The 16,786-nt window shown below is 42.7% G+C and overlaps 1 protein-coding gene across 1 annotated transcript in view; it reads right to left on the reverse strand.

Annotated features, from left to right (window-relative positions):
• Positions 1–16,786, reverse strand: part of IQCM (IQ motif containing M) — a 1,609,700-nt gene that overhangs the window by 563,069 nt on the left and 1,029,845 nt on the right. The gene's annotated exons all lie outside the window — the stretch shown is intronic.

Below are 16,786 nucleotides of genomic sequence, written 5' to 3' on the forward strand. Positions count from 1 at the left end.
TGGCAGTGATGAACCAGAGGGTGGCAGGGATGATCCAGAGGGTGACAGGGATGATCCAGAGGGTGGCAGTGGCGAAACAAAGGGTGGCAGTAATGAACCAGAGGGTGGTAGTGATGAAACAGAGGGTGGCAGTGATGAACCAGAGGGTGACTGTGATGATCCAGAGGGTGGCAATGGTGAACCAGAGAGTGACTGTGATGAACTAGAGGGTGGCAGTGATGAACCAGATGGTGGCAGTGGTGAACCAGAGGGTGCTGTGATGAACCAGAGGGTGGCAGTCATGAACCAGAGGGTGGCAGTGGTGAACTAGAGGGTGGCAGTGAAGAACCAGAGGGTGACTGTGATGATCCAGAGGGTGGCAATGGTGAACCAGAGAGTGGCTGTGATGAACTAGAGGGTGGCAGTGATGAACCAGAGGGTGGCAGTGGTGAACCAGAGGGTGCTGTGATGAACCAGATGGTGGCAGTCATGAACCAGAGGGTGGCAGTGGTGAACCAGAGGGATCTGTGATGAACCAGAGGGTGGCAGTGATGAACCAGAGGGTGGCAGTGGTGAACCAGAGGGTGGCAGTGGTGAACCAGAGGGTGCTGTGATGAACCAGAGGATGGCAGTGATGAACCAGAGGGTGGCAGTGGTGAACCAGAGGGTTAGAACCGGGGTCTCTAGTTGGCAGGGGTATGTACCCTAGTCCAAGTAGGGGCCACCGCTTCCGACCGGGTAGCTTGGCGCAGAGCAGCAAAGGCGTAACTTCAGAGGCAATGTGTAAAGTATTTGTGCAACACACAACGGTGATGACACAGTAAAAACACTCACAAAAGGAACACCACACCAGTTTTGTATAAGAATAAGAATTTCTTTATCTAAAAATTATGCGAGAACCAAAAGCAGGTAAATCCAGCTTCAGGCAAGATCAATGATGAAAAGGATTCCAGTTTCCAAGCAAGATCAATAATCAATAAGAATTAATCCAGTTACCAGGCCTGATCAATAATAAAAAGGATTCCAGTTTCCAAGCAAGATCAATAATCAATAAGAATTAATCCAGTTACCAGGCCTGATCAAATCACCAAAAGCTCATGTGTGCCAAGGGCTCCTGCTGGTAATGTCTTTCTCACAGTGTCCTTGGATGGCAAAAGTTCACTTGAGGTAGGTTCTTATGGTCAAAATTCACTGGGGAAAGGTTCTTAGGCCAAAGTTCCCTTGTAGCGTAATAAGTGTGCCTCTCATAGAAATGATGCTCCCAGCGTAGGAAGTGCGGCTGCCCAGGCGCTGCTGGTAATGCTAATAAATGCCCAAGTGCCAATTACCAAGTAATTATGCCCCCGTAGGCCGGTCAGTGAAGGACGGTTCCCAGCCAAGCACAAAGCTCACACTCCAGGTACCCGGCCAACCCGCATCCCGCCCCCTCGCAGCAGCCTGGTTGCACTGAGGCGTTACCTGGGGTGGTGGTTGCGGGCGCGGGTGCGAGGCTCCTCTCCCCCTGGGGCCTCGGGCTCAGCAGGCGCTGCACGGGTGGGGGTCATGGCCACACAGCGCTCCTTTAGCACAGGGCTTAACAGTGCCTCCAAGTCCGGGGCAACGACGGAGCCTCCTGCCACACAGCGCTTCGCTTCTCAGCGCTACACAGCGCGCTCCGGTCCCAGTGGCGGTGACCTCAGGGCCAGTTTCAGTCGGCTTGCGCCAGAAGCAGAGGCAATCACAGAGCCCTCGGGAGGATCACGGGGCAAGCAGTGCTGAGGGCAGGTACAGCATTGCAGGGCAAATCTTGAGAGTGTTGTTGCTGTTCCAAAGGGCAGTCTTTAAATCGCTGTGGTCCAAGGACAGGTAGTTTCCTTTAGCTTAAAAAGGGTGCAGTCCCAAAAAGGCAATCTTTAAAATGTTGAAGACTCTTTAAATTGTTGTTCAAAGAAAAGTAGTTCCTTTGGGATGTTGTGGAGACACTCTGGTGGTGATGTTGCACTCTCCCATGCAAGGCAGGATCAGCAGACAGTAGGACAGCTCAGCAGGTTGTGGGGAAGCAGTTCCTTGGAGCAGTCAGCCCCCTTCCCAGTGGCAATCCTCTTGCGCAGCAGTCCTCACTCCAGCAGGGATTCTTCCAGGTCCAGCAGTGTAACAAGAATGTGAGACCAGGACCCTCCCTTATATATCTTTTTAGTCTAGGCTAGAAAGTGGTGGAAGTCTCTGGAAGGGTCTGGGGGGCAGGGGCTTCTGGAAGAGTCCAGGGAGTTCTGGTATGTTCCCTGCCTTCCCTGACCTAGCTGTCACAGTGACGAGAGACAGGCCGTTAAGGCTACAGTGGCCAGCCCATCACAGCTCATCCCAGGGAAGAAGGTGTGAATCACCCCTCCCACCTCCCAACCCAGGCAGGCTATCAGTATGCAGAGGGGAGGGGGGAGTCTGCAGCCTAATCTAAGTGTAGGCAGGAAAAAGTCCCCTTTAAAAAAGTGGGATCCCTAGCGTAGTAATGCCCAAACCCTATATATCATTGGAAAGGGTTCCCCGCCCCGAGTCCAACAAGACCAAACATGATAGACTTATTAGGTCCCTGTCAGAAGTTAGTTCATAAGGGGAGGTTCCCAATGTTAGCCTATGGAGGATTAAGCCTTACTGCGGTAGCAGTGGCTTGTGGCTCATATGCCAGCCTCACAAGGTTTTAGGGGAGAGCACCTGCACCTCAGCACTGTTTATCAGTGGTGAGGCGCCCAGAGTCCTAAGTCCAACAAAATATAGGATAAAAATGGGAGGCAAAAAGGGCAAAAATGTAGGGGAGACCACCCTAAGGCTGACAGGTCTAACACAGAGGGTGCTGTGATGAACCAGAGGATGGCAGTGATCAACCAGAGGGTGGCAGTCGTGAACCAGAGGGTGGCAGTGATGAACCAGAGGGTGGCAGTGATGAACCAGAGGGTGGTAGTGATGAACCAGAGGGTGGCAGTGATGAACCAGAGGGTGGCACTGGTGAACCAGAGGGTGCTCTGATGAACCAGAGGGTGGCAGTGATGAACCAGAGGGTGACAGTGATGATTCAGGGGGTGGCAGTGGCAAACCAGAGGGTGGCAGTGATGAACCAGAGGGTGGCAGTGATGATCCAGAGGGTGGCAGTGGCGAAACAAAGGGTGGCAGTAATGAACCAGAGGGTGGCAGTGATGAAACAGAGGGTGGCAGTGATGAACAAGAGGGTGGCAGTGGTGAACCAGAGGGTGCTGTGATGAACCAGAGGGTGGCAGTGATGAACCAGAGGGTGACTGTGATGAACCAGAGGGTGGCAGTAGTGAACCAGAGGGTGGCAGTGATGAACCAGAGGGTGACAGTGATGAACCAGAGGGTGGCAGTGGTGAACCACAGGGTGGCAGCGATGAACCAGAGGGTGGCAGTGGTGAACCAGGGGGTGACTGTGATGAACCAGAGGGTGGCAGTGATGAACCAGAGGGTGGCAGTGGTGAACCAGTGGATGCTGTGATGAACCAGAGGGTGCAGTGATGAACCAGAGGGTGACAGTGATGAACCAGAGGGTGGCAGTGGTGAACCAGAGGATGCTGTGATGAACCAGAGGGTGGCAGTGATGAACCAGAGGGTGGCAGTGGTGAACCAGAGGGTGGCAGTGGTGAACCAGAGGGTGGCAGTGGTGTACCAGAGGGTGGCAGTGTTGAACTAGAGGGTGGCAGTGATGAACCAGATGGTGGCAGGGGTGAACCAGAGGGTGGCAGTGGTGAACCAGAGGGTGGCAGTGATGGACCAGAGGGTGGCAGTGATGAACCAGAGGGTGACAGTGGTGAACCAGAGGGTGCTGTGGTGAACCATAGGGTGGCAGTGGTGAACCAGAGGGTGGCAGTGATGAACCAGAGGGTGGCAGTGATGAACCAGAGGGTGGCAGTGGTGAACCAGAGGGTGGAAGTGATGAACCAGAGGGTGGCAGTGATGAACCAGAGGGTGGCAGTGATGAACCAGAGGGTGGCAGGGGTGAACCTGAGGGTGGCAGTGATGAACCAGAGGGTGGCAGTGATGAACCAGTGGGTGGCAGTGGTGAACCAGAGGGTGACTGTGATGATCCAGAGGGTGGCATTGGTGAACCAGAGAGTGGCAGTGATGAACTAGAGGGTGGCAGTGATGAACCAGAGGGTGCTGTGATGAACCAGAGGGTGGCAGTCATGAACCAGAGGGTGGCAGTGGTGAACTAGAGAGATCTGTGATGAACCAGAGGGTGGCAGTGATGAACCAGAGGGTGGCAGAGGTGAACCAGAGGGTGGCAGAGGTGAACCAGAGGGTGCTGTGATGAACCAGAGGATGGCAGTGATCAACCAGAGGGTGGCAGTCGTGAACCAGAGGGTGGCAGTGATGAACCAGAGGGTGACAGTGATGAACCAGAGGGTGGCACTTGTGAACCAGAGGGTGCTGTGATGAACCAGAGGGTGGCAGTGATGAACCAGAGGGTGACAGTGATGATTCAGGGGGTGGCAGTGGCAAACCAGAGGGTGGCAGTGATGAACCAGAGGGTGGCAGTGATGATCCAGAGGGTGGCAGTGGCGAAACAAAGGGTGGCAGTAATGAACCAGAGGGTGGCAGTGATGAAACAGAGAGTGGCAGTGATGAACCAGAGGGTGGCAGTGGTTAACCAGAGGGTGCTGTGATGAACCAGAGGGTGGCAGTGATGAACCAGAGGGTGACCGTGATGAACCAGAGGGTGGCAGTGGTGAACCAGAGGGTGGCAGTGATGAACCAGAGGGTGACAGTGATGAACCAGAGGGTGGCAGTGGTGAACCACAGGGTGGCAGCGATGAACCAGAGGGTGGCAGTGGTGAACCAGAGGGTGACAGTGATGAACCAGAGGGTGGCAGTGATGAACCAGAGGGTGGCAGTGGTGAACCAGAGGATGATGTGATGAACCAGAGGGTGGCAGTGATGAACCAGAGGGTGGCAGTGGTGAACCAGAGGATGCTGTGATGAACCAGAGGTTGGCAGTGATGAACCAGAGGGTGACAGTGATGAACCAGAGGGTGACAGTGATGAACCAGAGGGTGACAGTGGTGAACCAGAGGGTTGCAGTGGTGAACCAGAGGGTGGCAGTGACGAACCAGAGGGTGGCAGTGGTGAACCAGAGGGTGGCAGTGATGAACCAGGGGGTGGCAGTGATGAACCAGAGGGTGGCGCTGCTAAACTGCCCGGGAGCCCTGTGAGTGTGAGCCCCTGTGCTGCTGAGCTGCCATGGGGTTGTGAGCCCAAGCGCTACTGAACTGCCCCGGGGCCCAGTGGGTGTGAGCCCCCGTGCGGCTGAACTGCCTTGGAGCCCTCTCAGTGTGAAAATCATTTGTGCTTAATTGCCTGGGAGCCCTCTGGGTGTGAGCACACATTATACATAAGTGTCCCCCTGCCCCAGTACATATACCCGTACCACACAGCACCATTATGCTCTTGCACCATGAAGTCTGGTGCCTGGATGCTCCTGATCCGTGTAGGTGGTGCCACCGTCTGGTGCAATCAAAATGGAAAGTCATAACTTGCTACACAGCACCAATGAACACGTGTCCCCCCTGGCACCGGTATGCGCATGTACCAGGCGTGGAGCACCCGCATGCCACTGCACCCTACTGCCCAGCGCCAGCATATGCCTGTACGGGGCAGATTAGTATGAGATGGGACATTGTCCAGCAGCAGCAGCTGCATGCGCCTGAACCCACTGAGCAGGATCAGAATGGTTTTGTACCAACACGCGCAGCAGAGCTATCTTGGACATCTGAAGGATTCTGGGGTCCTGTGCCAAATGTATTTTTGCATCCATGAGTTTCCCGAACGCCATCCCCGTGTAGCTCCTGTGACCAGGAGGCTGCTTTCTCCTCATCTGCCGCTCTGCTCTGTCTCTGACCCTTTATAAACAAGATGCATGTGAACTCGCAAAGAAGCCCCGCCCGTTTGGCCCCATCCACCACACACTAGCAGTATGAAACGTCTTCCCGCCCGTCCCCACTGTAATGGCCAGCTCACTCAACGGACCTCGGCGCCTTTTGGCACGCTGGCAAAGTTACAGGTACACGTGGTCACATATTTGTGCAAATGGCACAAAATCCGCGAGTTTGCGGGAAAATTCACGAACTCGCGGACTTTTTTTGAAATTTCGCACAAATTCACGGACCGCGAATTCGCAAATTTCGCCCATACTTAGTTATATCAAAAATAGGGCCACTTGGACCACTGTCAGAATCATCACTTAGTAAAAATAGTAAATGTAGAACATAGAATAAACATAGAACACAACCAGTAGTTACTGTCAAACACTGTACTCAGCATCATCCTGTAACATAAATCATATTATGCACAGTATCACATTAGACGTGAGATATATTCTGCGCCAACCTCATAAGCCTAACCATATTAGAAAATAATCTCACTAGCATAAACCACAGTAGGCAAATAACCTCATACCTAAACCAGAGTAGAGAATAAATCAAACATAAACACAGTATGCAAAATCTCATAATCATAAACCACATTTAGAGGAATAAAACAGGGTGCATAAATTATAGCAGATGAATCAAATTTCGTAGCACCACATAAATCACAATAGGGCCTGATGCCCTACAAACCTAACAGTCCCCCTGGCAAACTGGCCTTCTCAAAGGGGATCAATGCCCAATGCAGCGGAATCCATGTGCGCAATCGCAGACCTAAACGTTGCAGCTGTCACTAAGTGCTGTACAGCTGTGAAAGTACAGGGGCCGAGAAGTGCATCTCACTCCAATCTCACACCATGCCCCCAAAGACCTGTGGCCTAAACGTTGCAGCTGGCACTAATTGCTGCGCAGCTGGGAATCAAGGGAAATGCCTAGGCACTCACTGTGCCCTCGGACAAAATATGCAAAAACGTGGTAACTGCCCTTGCTGGTGCGGTGCAGCTGAGAATCAGTAACTAGCCCTGGCACCACTGTGCCCTCGGGGCCTTCACTGGGGCTCCACACCAAAATGCCCCTAACGTTGCAGCTGCCCTCTCACAAGCGGGACAGCTTGTAGGGGGGACAGAACGGGCCCCTCTGGGCCCTTTAACAATCATTATGCCACTCGTTGGAGCCACACGAGCTCGTAAACTAAAGATACCCAACATTGGAGCAGTCCTCTACCAGGCGGGCCGTTCATGAAATGGGCACCGACACTGTGCCCTCAACCTCATCTCCCCCCAACCATCTCAACTCACCGGCTCTCTTCTTCACCAGTGCTCAGGCCGCGGGTCTCCTTCGGTCTGGGCGGCAGGCTGAGGAGAGCCCACACTCCTCGGGGACGCTCTCCTTCTTTCTCTGTGCGGTGATCTCTGCACCCTACTGGCAGCTCAGAAATGCGCGGGATCTCTCTGCACCAAGGGATCCCTGCTGTCCAGCATCTACATTTCCTCTGCATGCTGGGCTTCCCTTGTCCATCGGAGCCCGGCGCTGCCATCAGCGGCCTTGGCCGCCTCCCAGCACTTCTTCCTTCCGGCGCAGGCTCGGTCCCAGGTCAGCCAGACGTGCCTGACGTCCGTTTCACTATCGGGCCGCAGCGGTGATTTTTAAAAAGGAGACTGCGGGGTGGGCACCCGCAAAGGCAGACGACGCAGGGTAGGCACCCGCATTCGAATTACACATAAAATGGCCATGTGGGGTGGGCAACCACAATTTAAATATCAGAATAAGCGGGGTGGGCACCCGCCGCTTTGGGAATCACGGGGGAATCCCTTATGCCGGGATTCCCCCCATCAGGGTGAGCTGCTCAGCGCTGCAGAGCCCTTGCTCCTTCTCTCTCGGGGGAAATCAAAATAAATCTCTCTCAGTGCATCAAAAACGCTGTACAAAGTCCTGAAAGGTCCCGGACTGCCAAAAGAAGAAGAAATGGGTCCCATCACGTCCTTAGGTATCAAGGGGGCAATGCAAGACCCAGGGAGGCAAGCCCTCATGGCAGCCCCCCCCCCCCTGGGCCCCAGCAGCGGTTCCATGATGAAATATCGATTACTAAAACATCGACCTACAAAAATATCGCCACAAATACATCGTCTACAAAAATATCGTCACCATATACTTAAACAAGAAATTACACAAATATCGATATTTTTTTATCGACTACTCTAATATCGTTAACAATTATATCGACTACATAAATATCGACTACTACATTATCGACTATCTTTAAAATAACATTACCTTCTACACTAATATCGACTACACAAATATCGACTACCTTTCTACTTATATTAATATACAAAAAATATCGTCATTTTCTTTATAACCTTATATACACATTACCTTTCTATTATTCACTTTTTCATAATAATTAAAAATCAAAATAAGCTTTTCTAACATATATGTATATACACTATGTATGTTTTATTTATATATAAATAATAAAAAGATACATTAGTAATATAAAGGATGTATGACGTTACAACGCATACTTTTACAACGCATACCTTTGCAACGAAATTTTTACAACACAAATACTAATACAACGCATGAATTTACAACGCATGTTTTTACAACGCAGGTACCTTTACATCGCATACCATTACAACGTAAGTATTGGTAAGTATATATTAATTTTGTTAATATAAATTAATTGAAAAAAATAAATTGTAAATTAATTTAATATAAATTCATTTAATTTAATTTTTGTTTAATTTATATATAATTTTATTGTTTTCTATCCTGAACCCCTGTACCCCAAAAACTGAAAACTGACCCTGAACCCTAAAAATACCCCTTTACCCAAAAACTTAAGACTGACCCTGAACCCTAAAAATAGCCCTTTACCCAAAAACTGAAAACTGACCCTGAACCCTAAAAATACCCCTTTACCCAAAAACGGATAACTGACCCTGAAGCCTAAAAATACCCCTTTACCCAAAAATTGAAAACTGACCCTGAACCCTAAAAATACCCCTTTACCCAAAAACTGAAAACTGACCCTGAAGCCTAAAAATACCCCTTTACCCAAAAACTGAAAACTGACCCTGAACCCTAAAAATACCCCTTTACCCAAAAACTGAAAACTGACCCTGAACACTAAAAATACCCCTTTACCCAAAAACTGAAAACTGACCCTGAAGCCTAAAAATAGCCCTTTACCCAAAAACTAAAAACTGACCCTGAACACTAAAAATACCCCTTTACCCAAAAACATAAAACTGACCCTGAAGCCTAAAAATAGCCCTTTACCCAAAAACTGAAAACTGACCCTGAACTCTAAAAATACCCCTTTACCCAAAAACAGAAAACTGACCCTGAAGCCTAAAAATAGCCCTTTACCCAGAAACTGAAAACTGACCCTGAACCCTAAAAATACCCCTTTACCCAAAAACTGATAACTGACCCTGAAGCCTAAAAATACCCCTTTACCCAAAAACTGAAAACTGACCCTGAACCCTAAAAATACCCCTTTACCCAAAAACTGAAAACTGACCCTGAACCCTAAAAATACCCCTTTACCCAAAAACTGAAAACTGACCCTGAACACTAAAAATACCCCTTTACCCAAAAACTGAAAACTGACCCTGAACACCAAAAATACCCCTTTACCCAAAAAATTAAAACTGACCCTGAACCCTAAAAATACCCCTTTACCCAAAAACTGAAAACTGACCCTGAACACTAAAAATACCCCTTTACCCAAAAACTAAAAACTGACCCTGAACACCAAAAATACCCCTTTACCCAAAAAATTAAAACTAACCCTGAACACTAAAAATACCCCTTTACCCAAAAACGCTAAACTGACCCTGAACCCTAAATATACCCCTTAAAAAAAAAAACATATTACATTTTAAATATAACTATATACTTACAAATACTTACGTTGTAATGGTATGTGTTGTAAAGGTACCTACGTTGTAAAAACATGCGTTGTAAATACATACGTTGTAATGGTTTTAGCGTTGTAAAAGTTAAGTTGTAAAGGTGGTAAACCAATATAAACATTACCAAACACTATCATACACTCTTATCGGATTACTTTAAATAACATTTCACTCATTTTAACATTGTAATAAATATTTACCATTAAAATAAAACACATATAATACATTTTGTAATTAAAATCGAAAACAATTATTGATGCTACAAACTCTTTACAAATTAACGGCTTTCAAATTCAAACTAATGTTCTCAGCCAATGAATTTAAAATATATGTAATTGAACCAATCAAATATAACAATTAATTAACTCACTACTATAAAGACAATTACAGACTTAACTTAATTTACCATTTTTTGGCCAAACTTGGATGAAAACGGTTACTTTGCTGAAAACAAGAGAATACACACCTACTACAACGACTACAACACAGCATACTAAAAATCAAGTAAGTGAAGTCCCATTTCATTAATCATACAAACCTGTCGATAACTAGCTAAACTCCCTAAACTAAAAAGATGGTCTTTTTATTTGTTTAAATATAACTACAACATCCTATCAACAACTACCACAAGATAATAATTAAATGAAATTATGAACTGCCTTATCCATGTGTACTTAGAAAGCTTTTAAATAAATTAAAAAAGTCACAAAGTAAACTTGCTAAAGACTTGATATGTTATTACCTACTAATAGATCCTAATACAATAAATAACACAATTTAACTTTCTTTTACAGATTATAGAAAATTCATCTACCAATCTACAACTAAACTAACAACATCTTCTACTACATTAAGTAAGTATACCCACTGTGTCTATTAATAATCAGAAAGTAAAAACAAACAACTATAAAACGAAATCATTTTTTTGTATTATTCTTTACCACAACTACAGAACATTAAAGATTGAAAATCTACATATAAGAACAGAAAACATATAATTAGCAGGAAAACAACATTGGAAGTAAGTTTTTGCACTTTTTCCTTTTAACGTACACATGTCAAGAAATGTTTATCACTTTTACTAAAAGAAATATATATGTCTTCACAGATCTACCTTAGACATGGCAACAGGAGCTACTTTTATTACTTCTCAAAAAGGGAAAATAATGCTGAGCTACATGGGTTACACCTACACCCAAGAAAGAATCAAAGGGAATAAAACGTATTGGAAATGTAGTAAATATTACTCAACTGCATGCTATGGTAGAGCACAGACTGTTGATAACAATGTTGTAAATGTACATGAGCATAACCACCCACCCAATGTAACAGAAGTCGAAGTAAGAGAAGCACTAGAGACATTGAGAGAAGCTAGTACATGCTCACAAGAAACAAGCACCACTATTTTGAAAAATGTTTTAAGCAAGGTGCCAGAACATGTCACAGGACAGTTACCTTCAATACCCAACTTGAAAAGATTAATTGCAAAAACAAAACGAGCTTCTGATCCAACTCCACCAGCACCTAAAACTTTTCAAGACATTATAATTTATCCTGAATATACTATTACACACAATGAAGATAAATTCTTAATGTATGATAACCACAGTCATGATAAAAGAATTTTACTTTTTGCAACAAATAGCAATTTGCAAAAACTAAAATCGTGTGAAACCTGGATGATGGACGGAACTTTTAAAGTATGTCCCAAACCTTTCTATCAACTTTACACCATCCATGGTGAGTACCAAGAAACAAATATCCCTTTAATTTATACACTGCTGCCAAATAAAACAAATGCTACCTACATAGAAATTTTAACAACTATAAAAGAATTTACTGATAATTACTATCCACAAAGAATAATAATAGACTTTGAAATAGCCATGATTCAAGCTATACTTAAAATATATCCTCACACATCAATACAAGGGTGTTATTATCACTACAACCAAAGTATATGGAGACACTTACAAAAATCTACTTTAAGCATTAAATATTCAACAAACAGTAACTTTGCTTATCAGATTAAAAAGTTAATAGCATTGGCATTTGTACCAACAACAGAAGTTGCTAACTATTACAATTTACTACTTGACAGCCCTTTCTACCGCACCAATGAGACAAAATTAACTCCCTTCTTAGACTATTTTGAAGATACCTGGGTGGGAAGATTACATCGTTCGGGCCACCGCAGACAACCTAAATTCCAAATTCCATGGTGGAATGTGTATGCTAGTACTATGGCACAGAAAGCCAAAACCAACAACGCGGTCGAAGGATGGCATAACGCCTTCCAAGCCACAATAGGAAGAACACAACCCACACTTCATAAACTAATCCAAAGCATCAAAAAAGAGCAAAGCTACCAAGAACTAAGAATAGAGCAATCTCTATCTAAAATCGGCCCTAAACTAAGTAAACAAACATTAAATATGTACGAATACCTACAGCAAAAAGTCAGAATGTACCCAAGTATTGAAGGTATTGAATACTTAGAACTAATAGCAAAATCTATCCTTTAACAAGCAACACATAAAAACATTTCAAACAATAAATAAAACAAACCTTTTTATTTAATGTAGTTACATTATGTCATGTAAAAATAAATGTACTCTATTATTTTAAGACATAATAAAACGACATTAAACAAAATTGCACAATATAGCTCAATCCACCCCAATCTAAAATATAATAATAACTTAAGTGTTGTGCAGCTGTAGAATGTGTTCCAAAAAGATGGTTTCAAGACGAATAGAACATAAATAAATCCACATGGTTTAAAAAAATCCCCACAAAATGGAAAAAAACAACTGTTTTATAAGGGTCCCACGTAGCAATCCTCTCGAGAACGGAACCATAAAAAACGAGAAAAATAATGACGATAAAAACGCTCCAAAACCCCGAAAAATCAAGAAATGTAGTTAAACATTTAGCTGTATTTAACCAAAATTACGCGATAAAATCCCTCAGCTCACCAAAATGAACACCTGTAAATAAATACAAACAAAACTCACCCACAATAAATACGAAAGCCACTAAGCCTAAACATAACATATAAAACATAGGAAAACACCTAAATTAATTCATTTACACAATACATAAACCTTAATTTCATAATAAATATCTTACAAAGTACGTTATCAATAAAGACCTTAAATAACACGTATTTTTCACATAAACTGTAAAGTACAACACATACCAACACTTACACAATACAACTAACTCTATAATGTCTTAAAATGTAGTTAAAAATAATGTAAAATAAACTTACATTCACCAACACGAAGCAGCTCCCAACCGCGAGGTTCCGTTTTCTGAATTGACCCAAACAACGATGTAGATAGACAAAAAAGTGAAGTTCAAAAATTAAAATGGCAGCACAATAAAAACTAAAATAGGACTAAATCCCCATAATTTAAACAAAAATAGAGATGAATAGCATTATTTTTTCCATGTATTGTAATAAATGTATTATTGTTTGTAAAGAACCTTTTGATTAATGTAAAATATACAATAATATTTTTAATATAATTATATATTAAATAATTATAGTATATTAAAAATATGATTTTGATTGTTAATTTTTTTTTATATGTATAACACTGAACACAATTTTATGTACATACTGTAGAAAAATACAATTACATGTAAATTAATTAACATATTAAATTTTAATTTAAAATTTTTAAATTTAATATACTAATTAATGTAATATAACAATGTATATATGATAAAAATTGCAATGTAGAATGTAAACAAATATTTGAAAAAAGTGTATTAAAAAATATGAAAATGTTTGCATCAACAACTGAAAAGTATGAATAAAAAAAGTGTCCAAAACTATATTACCATTGTACTTAATATATGTTGACACTTGTGATATATATGTAAAAATGTACAAAATAATCATATTTGTTTATTATTAAAAAATATATAGCAAAATTATATATCATAATAATTGTAAAATATAAAAAAAAAAATTTAATTTATTTTTTTATAAAATATAAAATATAAAACATAACACATAGAAAATACTTAACAGTAAGCAAAAATAAATCACAATTTTAACTCCAATCCTACATAAGTCAAGTAAAGTGCTGGACAGGAAACAATAATATTTGTGATATTATAACTCATAAACATCACTATATATATTAATAACCACTCTTATCTATTATACTACAAAATAGACTATTAAATTACAATCACACAATATTTTATTTAGAACATAACAATACCAAATTTTTTAACCAAAATTTAAAATTTCAAAAATCGAAATTTTTTAAAAATTTTAAAAAAGTTTTAAAATTTTTAAAAATGTAACCCAAACTTTGTATATTTGTATTTTGACTCATTCTTAACATATATTATAACAAATACATAAACATAAAATATTACACACTTGACTTATAATAATATAATTTAAAAAATACATGTAAAATTTCAAATTTCAATTTTGAAATTTAAATATTGAAATTTCTAATTTCGTATTATTTATAGATTTTTTTTATTAAACACTATATAAAAAAAAAACACTTAATTACCAAATTATTATATAATACATTCAATTTCAAATAAATTAAAAAAAAATTGTATTTCAATTTATAATTTATTTTAATTTAATTTAAATTTTATTAAACATATTTTAATATACTACCCACCCTTATCCCCTATATCATCAACAACCCGCTATTAAATCTTTAAAAAAAACAATTCAATCAATAATTCAGTAATTTAAATTAAATGTAAAATTTCGCCATTGAAAAAAAAATTCTTTTACATTTTTCAAATTTTTTACCATTATGTACATATTATTTACACAACTTTTTTAAATTACTACCCACCCTTATCCCCTATAATACCAATAAACCGCTCCTAAAATATTTACTAATATTAAAAAAAATTACATTTTTATCCCTATAATAATAAAAATAAACATTTAATTAATAATATTTAAACATAAAACAAATTTTTCTACACTTATATTACACATTCAATTATTTTGTCAATATTATATTCAACGATATTTCTCTAAACTATATTCTATTCAACGATATTTTATTTTGACGATATTTTTGTCATTCTACAAAAACGATATTTACAACAACGATATTTACTACAACGATAATTTTTACAGTCGATATTCTTACCTCGATATTTATGCTAGTCAATATTATCCCGTCGATATTCCTGCTTTATACCCCAGCAGCAGCACGCCCCGGCAGGATAGGAACAGCACCAATGTAAAGAACATTTTCATGGGGTCACAGCCCCTATATTTATACCCAAAATTCCTTTGTCTAAAGTGCAGGGCATGCGAGAACCAGATGCAACTGGTTCAGGGGGGATTTGGAGCACTTTGTTTTTCAAGCTCCTCTTCCTCTTTGTCAGGTGGGGGGTAGGTGATCAGACACACCACAGGGGACGGAGCCAGCATTCACTAGGGCAGGCACCATCCTATTCAGAGTCAGGGGATTACCCCTCCCACTACTCTCAACCCAGATGTCCTATTCAGCCCAGCGGTGACTCATCCTGCCCCTCCTGGAGCCACACACACCTCCCAGCTTCTGTCACTCACAAGTCAGACATGCAATTCATATCAGGCAGGCAGACACATAGCACACAGAAATGCCAACTTCTAAATGTGGCATTTCTAATATAACCACAATAAATCTGTGCACACCATTGCGCAGCATTTGTTCTCACAATTTCATACATACTAGACTTGACCAAACTGCCTCTCTCATAACAGGAATTACCAATGACACACACTGATCAGGGAATCCCTAATGCATTCCTATGGGAGGGCAGGTCAACCTTACAAATGTAACACAGAGAGCGCACGCACTTTACACTGGACCACAGTGCTAAAGTGCCCAGAGGCCTAAAACCACCAATACCATGTCAGAGAAAAGGCAAAAAGTTTAGGGATGAACCTGCCAAAAAGGACCAAGTCCAACAGCACATTAGAGGAGGTGTGCAACCGGGATCAGGAGAGGAAGTTATTCAAGGAGGCATTTGCGCTTGCATTCTTCGGGCCATACAGGGTCGGCGAGATAGTGGCTCCGGCCAAGCGAACCCCGGGGACCGCATTCTTACATAAAGCAGACATCGTAATGGGAACAGGGCACATGGTAATCTACCTGTGCCGACCCAAAAAGTATCAGGCGGGCCAATGGAAGCACAATAGGATCGAATGTATCAGAGACAAATCCTGCTGCCCAGTGTGTCTGGTCTATGATTATATGCTGATGGTGGGCACAGGGGTCCTTGTTTACAAATGGAGACGGGTCATGCCTCAGCTGTTTCCAGTTCATAGTGGTAATGCGAAAAGCCCTGGTAAAGGCGGGCTTCCCACCAAGGCAGTTCGGGTCACACTCCTTCCGCTTAGGGGTGACAACCACGGCGGCAGGTCTTGGTTTTGGCACAGAGCAAATCAAGGAAGTGGCGCATTGGGTATCTAGCACCATAAAACACCTTCAAACGGTACATACGCCCCTCGATTAACTATGCTTGGCTTTCTAACCGTACCCCCTCATCCAGGTCCGCCGGAAGCTCACAAGAAAGTATGGATCATGGGGCACTCCTACATAACCCGGGCGCAGAAATGGGCGGCGGCAAGGCGCGAGTGCAAGGTGATCTGGTTCCGGAACACAGAGGTGACCTGGCTGGGGCAATCTTGGATGAAATGGGACCAGCTACTCCCCAGGATGCTGCAGCAGGGGTAAGGGCCAGACGTGTTAGTGGTCCACCTGGGGGGTAATGACCTATGCAATAGGGAGGACATGCCTCCTGGAAAAAATTATGGCGGATCTTCCATCACTAGCCAGGTTAATCCGTCCGTCGGAGGTAATTTGGAGAGAAATAACAGTGCAAAGGGCATAGAGGTGGGACAGAGACCAGGGAGAGGGGTCGAAAAATCCAGATGCAAAATTAACATCACCATGGCAAAAATATGCAAGGCCAATAGCTGGG

The sequence above is a fragment of the Lissotriton helveticus genome, chromosome 2_1 (genome assembly GCF_964261635.1).
Source record: "Lissotriton helveticus chromosome 2_1, aLisHel1.1, whole genome shotgun sequence".
Classification (NCBI taxonomy): Eukaryota; Metazoa; Chordata; class Amphibia; order Caudata; family Salamandridae; genus Lissotriton; species Lissotriton helveticus.